The following is a 12492-nucleotide window of genomic DNA, read 5'->3' as shown; positions in this document are numbered from 1 at the left end:
CAAATAGCTGTAAGAGCGCACAAGAGAAAGCGATGTTTTGAACGCAAGCACTTGTGCAAAAGGGAAAGCTGATTTTATTCCATAAAGCAAAGAATTAAGCTTGATCAAGCTCTGCTGCTTACGCAATTAGTATGTGAGAGCTACTCAGGTCATTCCCCTCCCCCCCATACCACTAACCTTAATATTAGTTATTTTAGCTGCACTACAGAGAAGGGAATAGTCTACAGGAAACACACTCATTAGCCCTTAGTCACTTTACTTCTGACAAGTGAAACAGATGAGATTTTCTTCACACTACTTGAAATCTTTTAAACAAGTATGGAAGGGTAAGATTTGGCCAGGAGACAGCCTCAAAAACAGTAGTTAGTTTTTGGAATGCAGGCGTTCAGTGCGCGTACAGTGAGAGCATTCAAGAACTGCAACAATTACAGGCACAAACTGAAGAGTGACTTACGTGGAAACTTTTCAGATAACACAATGCTGCGAGTTCACATGCATCTCTCCATTGTGCCTCGTTGTTCTGGGCCGTTTTCAGCAGGAAAGTGCCAGCGTGCATGTAGAAGTGTCCTTTCATTTCAAGGAAGGTACGAGACAGCTCATCAGGTCCATTCGCACACGGCTTCACAGAGTGAAGCACACGATCAAAACTGGAACATAGAAAAGATTCATTTTCAACCAAGTCCTGGTCTCCCAGGATTTATACTAGACCCCTATCACTGAGTCTTCTCTGAGGCCTTTAGCTCAGACACAGCTTGCGGATCAAGCCTAGCAACATTTACTCTTTGCAGTTAGTACAGAGGAACTCCTCTTCCATCCATAAAGCAGCTACTCACTGAAAATGACGCCTGCTAGAAGTTCGGTGACCCAGAAAAAATATTCAATTTTTTTCTTTTTTTTTTTTCTTTTTTTAAATAAGCAGAACAGTTAAAAGAGTACCTTTCAAGGGCCCCTCTGCTTTCTCAAACATCTCTAGAAGCAAGCGTCATTTTAACCAAGCTAGAATAGGCCAGCAGATGATCCTTCTTGACAGCTCTCCAATTATTTTTATCAGCCTCCAAGTCTCGTACTGATTCAAGATATTCCTAAAGAATAAAGTTCATCACAGAATGAGGAACCGCCATCCTTCTATGAAGGCAAGAGTTTCTCCAGAACATCTTGCTACATAATCCAGTTTCCCAGGTGAGATGTTAACGTATTCTTCAGCAGCAAAATTCCAGGAACTATTTGCCTCAGCAATTCCCTCCCTGATGGAGCTGCTGTATCTAACTTAGTACCTCAGCTAGAAACTAAACAACTCTTTAAGGCTTAAGAAAATCCTAAATAAATCATTGTTTCCGCAGACATTACATTTAAAGGAGTTAAGCCACTTGAGAATTAGCTGCCATCGTAACGATACTAAGAGAATAACACCGGTTTCAAGGACATGGGAGATTATGACAGGATCAAAACATGATTAAATACCTCAAATGTCTTTACGACGCACAAACACCACTCCAAGCTGGAGTCTACAGGTATTTTCTTCTCCGCCTCCTGACAATGAAGCACAGCATCTCTTAATCTGTTATTTGAACGGTAGAGAGCAACCAGTCTGACGTTAAGGTAGGGATCGTCTGGTCTCGCATAGAGCTCGGTTTGAGTCATATCAAAGAGCTGATTCCAGCCATCTTCGCCTTTACGCTCCAGTAACTGCTCCTATCACATACGAAGGCAACACGTTAAAATTTCATTCTCTACGAGAGCCTCTTCAGCAACTATGTTACCTGACTGTTTTCTCATTGCCATTACAGACTACATTACTCAAACTGCTCTGGAAAGCTGGTAGGTGCTACAGAGAGTTTGACAAACATTTTAGAAGTGAGGGAAAAAAAAAAAAAACCAAAACCCATAGCTTTAGAGTTTGCATCTTGTAGATGCTAAGTTAGATGCTAAGTTAAGACTGTCAAACCATCTGGTTCAAAGATGCCACATGTCAATACAGAACAGCTTGTCTAAAAAAATAAAATAAAATAACATAACCACACAAAAAATCCCAAAGCACAAGCCTCTCAAGACTTCAATTTCATTGCAGTTGTGCTCCAGAAAACTAACACCTGTACAAAAGTGAGATTGTATGACTGAAAGCATTTACACAGTATTAGGGAATAACAGCATCTCCTACACTTGACAGTTTTCAACTCAAATTAAAAAAAACTAGAAAGCAGTGTAGTCATGTAATAGAGACAATACTTAACCTATCTAATCTTGACCTCTTGGATAATATTACTACCATGGTTTTCCCATCGCTTGACGCAACTAAGGTTTCTTCTAGGCACAGAACAGAGATCAGAAGCTGGAATTTACCTTCAGTCTGTAAGCAGCAGGATTCCCAGGGAAGAGCCTGGCAGCTTTCTCAACCCAGTACTCTGCTCTTCCATCAGCGATGTCGTTACTGCATAGTAACTCTGCAATCTTCAGTACAAGATCTTTCTGCATTGGATTCAGCTCCACAGAACGCTGGTTTTCCCCATGCATACACATAAGAAAAAAGGTTACTAGTAACTTGATCTTGCAGTCAACATAGAACAAGAAAGAAAACATGTCAAACATGTCCCCCATTAAACAGACCCAGCAAGTCAAATTAGAACTATCAATAAATACTTTCTCACTGCTTTAAGAAAAGCCTCCCTTTTGAAAGGCCACCATTGGTTTGTAACACCCAGACAACTGCTGGAATTCAGAACACCGTAAGAGAAACAATGTCAAAAACAGCTCCTCTACCACCCGCTGCTGCTCTACTCAGACAGACAGACCAGGGGTATCTCTAGCCTAACCTAATACGGAGGCTTCCGGAAAACAGAATTAAGTCACAAAGGCTGATGGCACTCAGTCACTGTGCTGGCAACAAGACTTTTGTGTGTATCCTCTCCCTCCCCGGTGCCCGAATAATGAAACACAGACTGTGAAGTTCACATTTATATGCTTACCTAATCGGAACTGTATTTGCCCCGTTCCCTCTACCTCTGAGGAAACAAACAAACAAAAAGCCCACCGCTAACAAGAAAACAAACAATGCAACTGAAAAACACTCTCAGTCCAGTCTTTCAGTAGCAGGTGGATTACTGCTGTCACCATAATCCCTACTGCAGAATTCTACAGGGCTCACATATTCTTAGCCCAAAGGGCAGCAGGAAGAAGACTATCAGAGCAGGAAGCACAAAGATCAAGTCCATTTACAAAGGAATAAAGCAGGACATCAGGGAGGTGAGTGAGGTGCTTACCTTGTAACACCCAAAAGCTTTTTCCGTGTTATCCTGAGCCTCGTAGATCTGTGAGCTTTGGGATCTCTCTCTCAGACACTGAGATAAATAGATGTATATCTACAGAGTAAATAAAGAAAGAAAGAAAAACCAGAAGGATCAGTATTCCTCAGTATTACAAGTCCCCCCACACCTTGCAGCTAACGTGGGACTTTAATCTGTCACACAGGACAGTTAGCTGTATTTAGTTCAAGGGGCTTGATCTAGATCTTCAAGTAAGGCACAACATTATTGCTACACGTACAGATGTTGCATATTTGCCTGCAAGCACTGGCCTTCATTAAATAAAGCAGTAGCTCACAGAAACTGTAGGAAGGACGTAACACGATGGCATAAAAGACATTTCTACCGGATGGGTTTTTACAGCACCACGTAACTACCCATGCTTTAAGTTGCTGTTTTAGGAAGATTTAAATGGCACCACATTCTGCCATTTGCTGCTACCTTAAAACAGCATGACAACGGTCTTCATTTCTCCACTCTACTTCATTTAGCTTTCCCATCACACTTTAAAGAACAGAACAACATACGTAACGTTTATTACCTCTTAGCAAGTTCGTATTCTTTTATCTCAAAGTACAGCTTAGCAAAAAAGAATCCTTTTAAAGATCTCTGGAGAAAAAAAAAACCAAAAGGTACATTTTAAATATACAGTACTTTTGAAGTAATTGAGTAGGGAGACCCTTCTTTCCAGGGGTGCATAATACTTCCTAAAGTGTCTTCACAGTTATCAGTTCCAGTTCACTCCTTGTACTCTGGGCTTTGTTTTTGAAAGACACAGGAGTAAGAAAATAACATTTCTTCCCAGTAACTGGCAAAGGCTACCAAAGCGAAACTGAGGTTAGTAGCAAAGCAAGTCCTCACACTTGTTACTTTTCACAAGCACACTTCCGACTAAAGAGAGGAGAATGGGGTCAGCTACATACAAGCTGTTTCTCTTGCAACCTATCTACGTTGCAGAAGAAAACAAATGCCACAAATCAAGCTCCTCCTGTCCATGCTTCTGTCACCTTCCTCTCTCGCCTGCCCCGCCTCCTCGTAAACGGGGCTGGAAAGGAACTTCAAAAGAAACGCCGGCAGCCTCGCACAACCCTCCTCTCCAAAATCAACGCAACAGGAAGACCAGCAGCTACTTCCATCACCGACCGCGCTCCACAGCCAGTCGTTCCAGAGAGCAGGGGATCACCCGGCTGCCCAGCCACCAACGCAGGCAGCAGAGCTATTTCCCCCCGCCTCTCCCTCTCTTCCTGCCGGCGTTTCACAACGCCGTCGCACCCACGGCAACAGCAGCCGCACAGCGGCCAAACGAGCCCAAAGCCGAACGGCACGCGTTCCCTATTCCGGCTCCTCGAGAGAGGGAAGGCCGGAAGCCCGGGGACCGTGCGCACGGAACGGGAGGGAGCCGAACTCCGCCCCGCCGCCGGGCTCCTTCCGAAGCCGCCGAGGGCTCAGCGGCTTTCCGAGGCGCGCAGCTGCGGCGAACCGCGTTTCCGAGGAGGCGACTCCGCGCCCGCCCGCCGGCAGCCTCCCTCGGCTTCGACTCCCCGCCGGAGGAGCCCGCCCTCGGGCCCGGCACCCGCGGGAGGGGCGGAGGGACGGGGCGGGCGGGGAGCGGCCCCCACCGCGGCCCGGGGAAGGCCGAGGGAGCGCCGCCGGCGGCGCCGGCCGGGCCGCAGCACTCACCGCTCTGGGAGAGGAGGCGGCGGCCTGCACGGAGGCGACGTACCGCTCCACCTCGGGCCTCGGGCCTCGTGCGCCGTGCCATGGCCGGGAGAGGGAGCGAGCGAGAGGGAGCGGCGGAAGGCCGGCACTCGCGCGCCGCTAAGGGAGCTCCCCGCCGGACGCGGCGGAACGCCCTCCCTGCCGACCGCGGCGACGCGCGACGTCACAGCGCGGGGCGGCGCATGCGCGGCGCCGAGCGGCCGGTTCGCGCTTCGCGCGGCGGCGCTTTGAGCCGCGGGACGTCGGGCCGCTCGGCGCGGGCTGCCGGGCGCCGCCGGTCCCGTCCTCGGCCGGCCTGCCCTCGCGCGTCTTACGGAGCTCGGCGCGGTGAGGCGTACCGAGCCGCTCTCCTCACCCGTAGCGACGCGCCGCGGAGAGCGGAAGCGTCGTTTCTGCGTCGGGTATTGGAAAGGGCGGTTGATCTGAAGAAGCGCGCTGTGGCGCATCCTTAGAAACAGCTGATGTGAAAAGTAGAAGTTCCGTGCGCACATTAGTAACGTGTTTTAGAAACGCAGTTACCGAGTTACATGAGAAATCCTTTCTCACAAAGCTGCGGTAGGCTCTAGATGTCCTAAGCGATGTGGGTGTAGTGTTCTGAGCTGGGAAACCCGCTGTGAGGTGGTTCGTTAGGCCAGCAGAAGTGAAACACATTGAACACGCTTTCAAGGAGCCAGGGCCTTTGCACGAAGCAGAGCTGTCCCACTCTGTGGGAACCTCAGGGTGCCGCAGGCGGGCTCCAAGACACTCCCCTCTGTCCTCCTTCCCAGCTTATCTCTGTGCGAGGACAGAGGGATGACCAGAACAGTGACCAGTGTAAAGGGCACAAATGCTAGGGGTAATTAAACAACTAAGAGCTTATGTTTCTGTGCTATCTTGGCGCCTGCCTGTCACGTCCCAACTCCTCACGGAGTGAGACAGTCCGGCCTTGTGTAGAGGCCCTGGCTTCTCTGATGTTTGCTACATCTGTTTTTCTCTTGCTGGCAGTTTCTTATCTAACAGAACAACTCTACAGTATGTTTTCTAATCCCTAACACACTATACTCGCATTGTTTGGACCATTTAACAACTATTCCAGTTTTGCAAGAAAGAATTAATCACATAATTCAGTAATAATGTTTTAAAACATACCGCTAACATATACAGAATTTTACTTCTTAGATCACTATTTCTAAGGATAAGTTACAGAATACAAATGCATGATGTTCTACTTCTTCAAACCAGTTGCTCTTTGTAATGTCACATGCAGAAACAACATTCCATTCCTACACAAGCATCAGTTATTTTATGCAAAATCTTGTTCAGGAGCAATAAGGAGATGTTCGAATTGCTTCAACTCCATGAACCGATCCGAGCACAACAGAAGAACACGGACCCGGTTCTTCCATCCGTACGGACGTCACTCGTGCCGCCCTGCAGACGCGGGTCAGTGCAGCACGTGTCAGCGCGACAGCTGCTGTGCATCACTGCCCGAATCGCCGCAGCGCTGCTGGCAGTTACCGGCAGACACAAGCCGTTCCACTCCTCAGTACCAGCACAGACTTTATAGTAACGTGACCGTGCACATAACAGACGGCGGTGAGAGCCAATGAGAGGGCCGGATGGGGCACGGCTGGCCAATAGGAGAGCCGGAGGGGTGGGGTGTGCGGGCCGCGATGCCGGGTTGGAGCCGGGGCCCGCCTGGTACCGCGGTGCCGCCCGGTGAGCGCAGCTCCCCGAGGCCCGTGCACTCGCACGCATCCCTGTGTGCGTGTAAATGTGAGCAGTACCACGCGGCCGCATGCAAAGACCTCAGTGCACACGGCCGTGTTCAGGGCTACCCGTGTAAAGCTCACAGAGTGACGTCAGGCTGCAGCTCAGCAGCTGTCACCTACATCAATGCTCTCAGCTCCCTGGGGTCACCCGAGCTGAGATCTGACACTGCCCTGATGGTGCAGACTCCCAAAACCCTGGATTGCAACCGCTCTTCCTCTCCTAACCCCAGAGCTGTGCAGTCACCACCGTCTGTGACACCAAAATGCATCCTCAGACACACTGTGGATCTTGCCCCTCAGTCCCCAGCCCTCAGAATGCCTTGCATGCTGACCTCTACCTCTGTGTGCTCCAGCACCCAATAGAAGAGACTCCAGGACTAAACACTGCTCACCTCTGCATGTCTCCAGGTCAGGACAACCCTATTGAGCCAGCTTTTCAATTAACTTGGCCCTTCGCACATCCTTCTGCCACCAACCACCCCAAGGCTATCCCTCTCCTTGCCCTTGTTGGAAATATACGAATAATTTATCAGGACAGTATCTCTGATAAAGCAGATTTTATTTGCAATTGCAATGGCGGGCTTCTTGCAAGCAGGAGAGTGCCCAGAAAAACAGCGTTACATCCTTTATGCCCTATTATTCAATGCTTATCTCTTTCTCCCCTCGTTCCTCATTGGCTGAGTACTTCAGGTTCACAATTTTCCTAATGCTCAACTAAACATATGGATACTGGATAAACATAAATTGCTGCTAGCTAAGCATATATCGCTAATTAGTTAACTTCTCACACTTGCTCACTCAACACTTGGTCACTGTTTCTGCACATCTGCTCGTCCTTGCATAGAGATAAGCTTGGAAGGAGGACAGGGGGGAGTATCTTGATGCCTGCCTGTTGCATCCCAACCTACCCACAGAGCAAGGCAAGCCAGTCTTGTGTGGAGGCCCTGCCTGCTTTGATGTTTGTTAAGTTTGTTTTTCTTTTGCTGAGGGTCTCTTATCCAAACAGAACAGCCCTACAATATGCTTTCTAGTCCATAATACTATATCTATACTATTTGGAACATTTAAAAACTATTGCAGTTTTGCAAGCAAAAATTAATCACAGAATCACACAGAATTGCCAGGGTTGGAAGGGACCTCAAGGATCATGAATCTCCAACCCCCCTGCCACATGCAGGGCCACCACCATTCCACCTAATGCTAGACCAGACTGCCCAGGGCCCCATCCAATCTGGCTTTGAACACCTCCAGGGACGGGGCATCCACAACCTCCCTGGGCAGCCTGTTCCAGTACCTCACCACTCTCTCCGTAAAGAATTTCCCCCTGACATCCAACCTAAATCTCCCTTCCCTCAGCTTAAAACCATTTCCCCTTGTCCTGCTGTCACTCACCCTTTCAAAGAGTTGATTCCCCTCCTCTTTGTAGGCTCCCTTTATGTACTGAAAGGCTGCAATGAGGTCACCCCGCAGCCTTCTTTTCTCCAGGCTGAACAAGCCCAGCTCCCTCAGCCTGTCCTCATAGGGGAGGTGCTCCAGTCCCCTGATCATCTTTGTGGCCCTCCTCTGGACCCTCTCCAACAGCTCCCTGTCTTTCTTGTACTGGGGGCTCCAGACCTGGACGCAGTATTCCAGATGGGGCCTCACAAGAGCAGAGTAGAGGGGAACAATCACCTCTCTGTCCCTGCTGGCCACCCCTCTTCTGATGGAGCCCAGGATCCCATTTGCCTTACGAGCTGCAAGGGCACACTGCTGGCTCATGTTAAGTTTTTCGTCTACCAAGACCCCCAGGTCCTTCTCCACAGGGCTGCTCTCAAGGACCTCTCCTTCCAGTCTGTAGGGATGCCTGGGATTCCTCCGGCCCAAGTGCAAAACTCTGCACTTTGCAGTGTTGAACCTCATCAGGTTCACCCGGGCCCACCTTTCTAGCCTCTCGAGGTCCCTCTGAATGGCATCCCGTCCTTCAACTGTGTCAACCACACCACTCAGCTTGGTGTCGTCAGCAAACTTGCTGAGGGTGCACTCAATTCCGTCATCAATGTCATTGATAAAGATGTTAAAGAGTTGTGTTAATCACACAATTCAGCAATTATATTTCCAAAGCATGTTACTAACAATACGGTATTTCTACTTTTTTACATCAGCTATTTCTAAGGACAAGTTGCAAAATACAAATACATTGTGCTCTACTTCTTCAGATCAATTCCCCCTTTTTCACATCTAATGCAGAAACAACATTCCATTCCTACACACCCACAAACACACAGCTACCCCAGCTCTGTACCCTGTTCCTGCAGCAGGACAAGTCTTCAAACCCCGCAGCTGCTCCGAGGCTTCAGGAGCTCGGCATGTGCCCGGTGCCCAGAGACACCGCCCAGCTCCGAGGAGCTGCAGCCCCGCACCCCTGCAGTGAGCCGAGTAACCACGGCTCCGAGAGCTGCTGCCACCTACAGCTGCTGCCACGGCACGGCCACGGTGTCTCGAAGCTGGGCCGCCACCTGCTCCCTGCTCCCTGCTCCCTGCCCGGTGGGTGTGCTTCCTTCGTGCGACTGAAGCAAACCGCAGCGAGTCCAATCTGTTTAACTCCAAAAAGAGCAATTCCAATATCCCTCCAAAGCCACAGGAGAGCTTTGATCCCGCTGGGGGACAGGGCAAGGGCTTTTGCCCTGGGCCAGCTGCTAAATCATAGGTATTATTTCACATCCTTATTACTGTTTCGCGTTGAGGACCAGCGGAGCTCCCAGCGCCAGCATCCATACATGCATCCACCCATCCCTTTATAAAAAGAAAACGAATCACAGCACTCACCGGGCACCTCCGGAGGCTGGGACCAGGACGGGAGCGTCGGTGCCGGGGCCGCTCTCCCGGGACACCCAGGGACAGCCGGAGCCCAGCGTCGGACACGGCCCCTCGCAGGGAGAGAGCAGCGCGGCGGCAGCGAGGACCGGGGCTGCAGCTCCGCGCTTTCCGTGCCTTCGCGGAGGCTCCCAGAGCTCAGCCTAATATTACACAGTGGGCAGACATCGCGGCGGACGGGCCGGAGAAGTGCAAGCGGGGCGCGGCGGGGGGGAGCGCTGCCATCCCCGGCACCGACCGAAGACGAGCGGGGGCACAAAGTCAACCCCGCACACGTCGTGCGGAGCGGGATCCTCGCTACGAGGAGAGGGGAGAAACAAAACGGCACACTGCCAACATACGCGAAGAGCGGATCGGCTGCGGGATGCGAAAGCCCTGGGAAAGGAGAGAAGCGGGAGAAAGGGGAGAACGCAGGGAGCGATGGGGAAAGGGGCGACCGGGGCAGGGGCGCGCAGCACCCCTCCCGCCGGGGCTGCCCCGCTCGGCGCAGTGGGGAAGGGAACCCGGGGGGACGGCGGAGCGGAGCGGCTCTTCGTCTGCCGCTGCCGGGGACGGGAAGAAGCGCGGCGCGCAGCGCGGGACGGGCTGAGCCGCTCCGCCGCTCCCGGCTCCGCCGCCGTTACGTAAAGCCCCGAGAGGCGCCCGGCGACGGGCACGGCGCGCCGTCGCTCTCCCGAACGCCGCCAAATCTCCGCACCGCGGCACCCCGCAACTTCCTCGCGGCTCCCCGCAGCTCCGGAGCCGCCCTCCCCTCGCGCCACCGCGGCTCCCGCTCCAACTTCCCGGCCCGCCCAGCCGCGCACCCACCCGCCGCATCGCGCTGCCGCCGCGCGGCCCAATGGGGCGGCCGCAGGGAGCGGAGCGGAGCGCCGAGCTCCAGCGGCGTCGGCCGGAGGAGCGGCGGGAGGTGGGCCCACCCCCCCGTCCTACCTCTGCTGAGAGGGGGAGGGAAAAAGCACAGCAGAAGGGGCCGCGCCGGCTTCGGAAAGTCCGCGTGGGACCGCGCGTGCGTCCGCCGTGCTGGCAGGAAGCGGCTCGTCGGGGGCGGGCGTGTGGGGCGCGCGTGGCTGCGTGCCGAGAGCAAACTTTCCCCGCACGGACGCCTCCGAGTGCTGGAGGGGCGCCTCCTGGGGGTGAGGGCGGCGCAAAGGCACCGACGTCGCCTCACGCGGTGCGAGGCCCCGAAGTCAGAGCGGAAAGCGGCGGAGCGCCGCGGGGCTGCGGCGCGCTGAGAGCCCGGCGCGGCGGGAGGGCCCGCGCAGCGCATCTCGCTGGGAGCGGAGCGCTGCGGGGATCTGCCCGGCACCGCTGCCCTCCCGGCCCCCCAGCGCTCGCGGTGCGATGTGACACTGAGCAACGGTGACAGCCGGCGGCTGGTGGGTGCGTGTCGAGCACCGCTCCTGCGCTTTTAGGACCTTGCCGTCCCCCAGACTCGCACGTTCCTGCCTGGAACATCTCTCTCCCCCCGCCTCCCTCCCTAAATACATCCCCCTTATGGCACAGCTGTCGCTTTTACTAATTGTTTGTGGGATTCAATTTTTTCCCGAAGTCTTATTTCCCCTGAGAAGATGAATTAGAAAGAGGCCATAAACGATTTCCAAGACGAATTAATAAAAACAGAAGCGCTAATTGGGCAATACATTTCAATACATGTGCCTGTCCAGCCCCGTATTTCTCTGAGAGCAGCCAGCTTCTCTATTCCCCAGAAAAGCAGCAGGGTGGTAGGCAAAGAACGGGATGGGGAAACTTCAGCACGTGCACAAAGGTGTGGTGGGAGGGCAGAGCTCACTGCTGCCCACGCTGTTCTCAGCTCTGGGGGCAGGCGGGCACCTCGCTCCTTCATGCCCACAGAACACCCTTGAGCCCTAACCCAATTAGTGCCCAGCTAATTGCCTCTGTGTCAGGCAGCTGTTGAGGGACAAAGCACGGCTTTCCCTCGCTCCTGCCCCAGTGCTTTGCCGGTGAGCACTCATGCAGGATGCTGCCTTTAGACAGTATTGTATTTTCTACCTATTATTTTTGAAATTTCACGTGTATAGCCTAATTTTAAGCAGTTATTAAATAACTGTATTAAAGGCCGCAGTATTAAATAAGCAGTTATTGCTTGGGGGGGGGAAGAAAAATTCCCCTAGAACATGAAGTGTGTTATGGGAACCTGAATGAGTCCAGCCTCTTAGGCTGTTTTAAAAATTAGGCTATACACGTGAAATTTCAGAAATAATAGGTAGAAAATACAATAACCGTATAAATTCATAACCGAATAAATTCATAACCGTATTTTCTGGAACTAAGGGCTCAGCTCAGGAAAGCCTTTTAGGCCATGCTTGATTTTCAGTGCGGTTTGTGTCTCACTCATAACAAAAACACTGAAGTGCTCTCACCTTAAGAAGACCCGGCGTGGGGCTGTGAGGTCCTCTCCAATTTAGGCACCTTTAGTGCCCCTGCATTTACTGACCCCTCGGGCACCCTGCCTTTCCAAGGGCCTCACCCACATCCCACAGCTCTCTCCTGGGTCTCCCTGCTCCTCACCTCCATATAAGATGCAGCAATATTTTTCCTTGTCTTAGTACAGAAAGGCAGGTGTGTAGGTGTTTCTTTGCACCAGAGTCTAATGCAGCATCCACACACAATGTCTGCTCAGCCAGACCTCTCACTTATCCTTCTCTCCCTCCTCAACCCTTCCGTGTTTGTTATCTTGATGGTGGGTCTCTGTGCTCCTCTCATGCCTGCGGGCTCCTTGCTGCTCAAGCACTTCCTGCCATATTTCATGTCTTCCCCGAGCCTCTTCCCAACTGGCATTGAATAGAGTGCAGCAAAGACAATACAGAGGTCACCTGCTTGACACAGAAGTGTTCCTTCTCCCTCACAAG

At 52.1% G+C, this 12492-nt stretch overlaps 1 long non-coding RNA gene across 1 annotated transcript; it reads right to left on the bottom strand.

Annotated features, from left to right (window-relative positions):
- Window positions 1–233: 233 nt before the first annotated feature.
- LOC149911997 (uncharacterized) lies at window positions 234–10542 on the bottom strand. Its single transcript, XR_016462585.1, has 6 exons — window positions 9575–10542; window positions 3258–3356; window positions 2341–2493; window positions 1462–1692; window positions 937–1082; window positions 234–647 (listed from the first exon to the last, which is right to left on the bottom strand). It is a non-coding gene; the product is annotated as an uncharacterized LOC149911997 (long non-coding RNA).
- Between the last annotated feature and the right edge of the window lie 1950 nt (window positions 10543–12492).

Source organism: Phasianus colchicus, unplaced genomic scaffold (genome assembly GCF_987193195.1).
Source record: "Phasianus colchicus unplaced genomic scaffold, bPhaCol1.hap1.1 HAP1_SCAFFOLD_48, whole genome shotgun sequence".
Taxonomy (NCBI): Eukaryota; Metazoa; Chordata; class Aves; order Galliformes; family Phasianidae; genus Phasianus; species Phasianus colchicus.
This window is presented reverse-complemented; position numbering and strand designations above follow the sequence as displayed.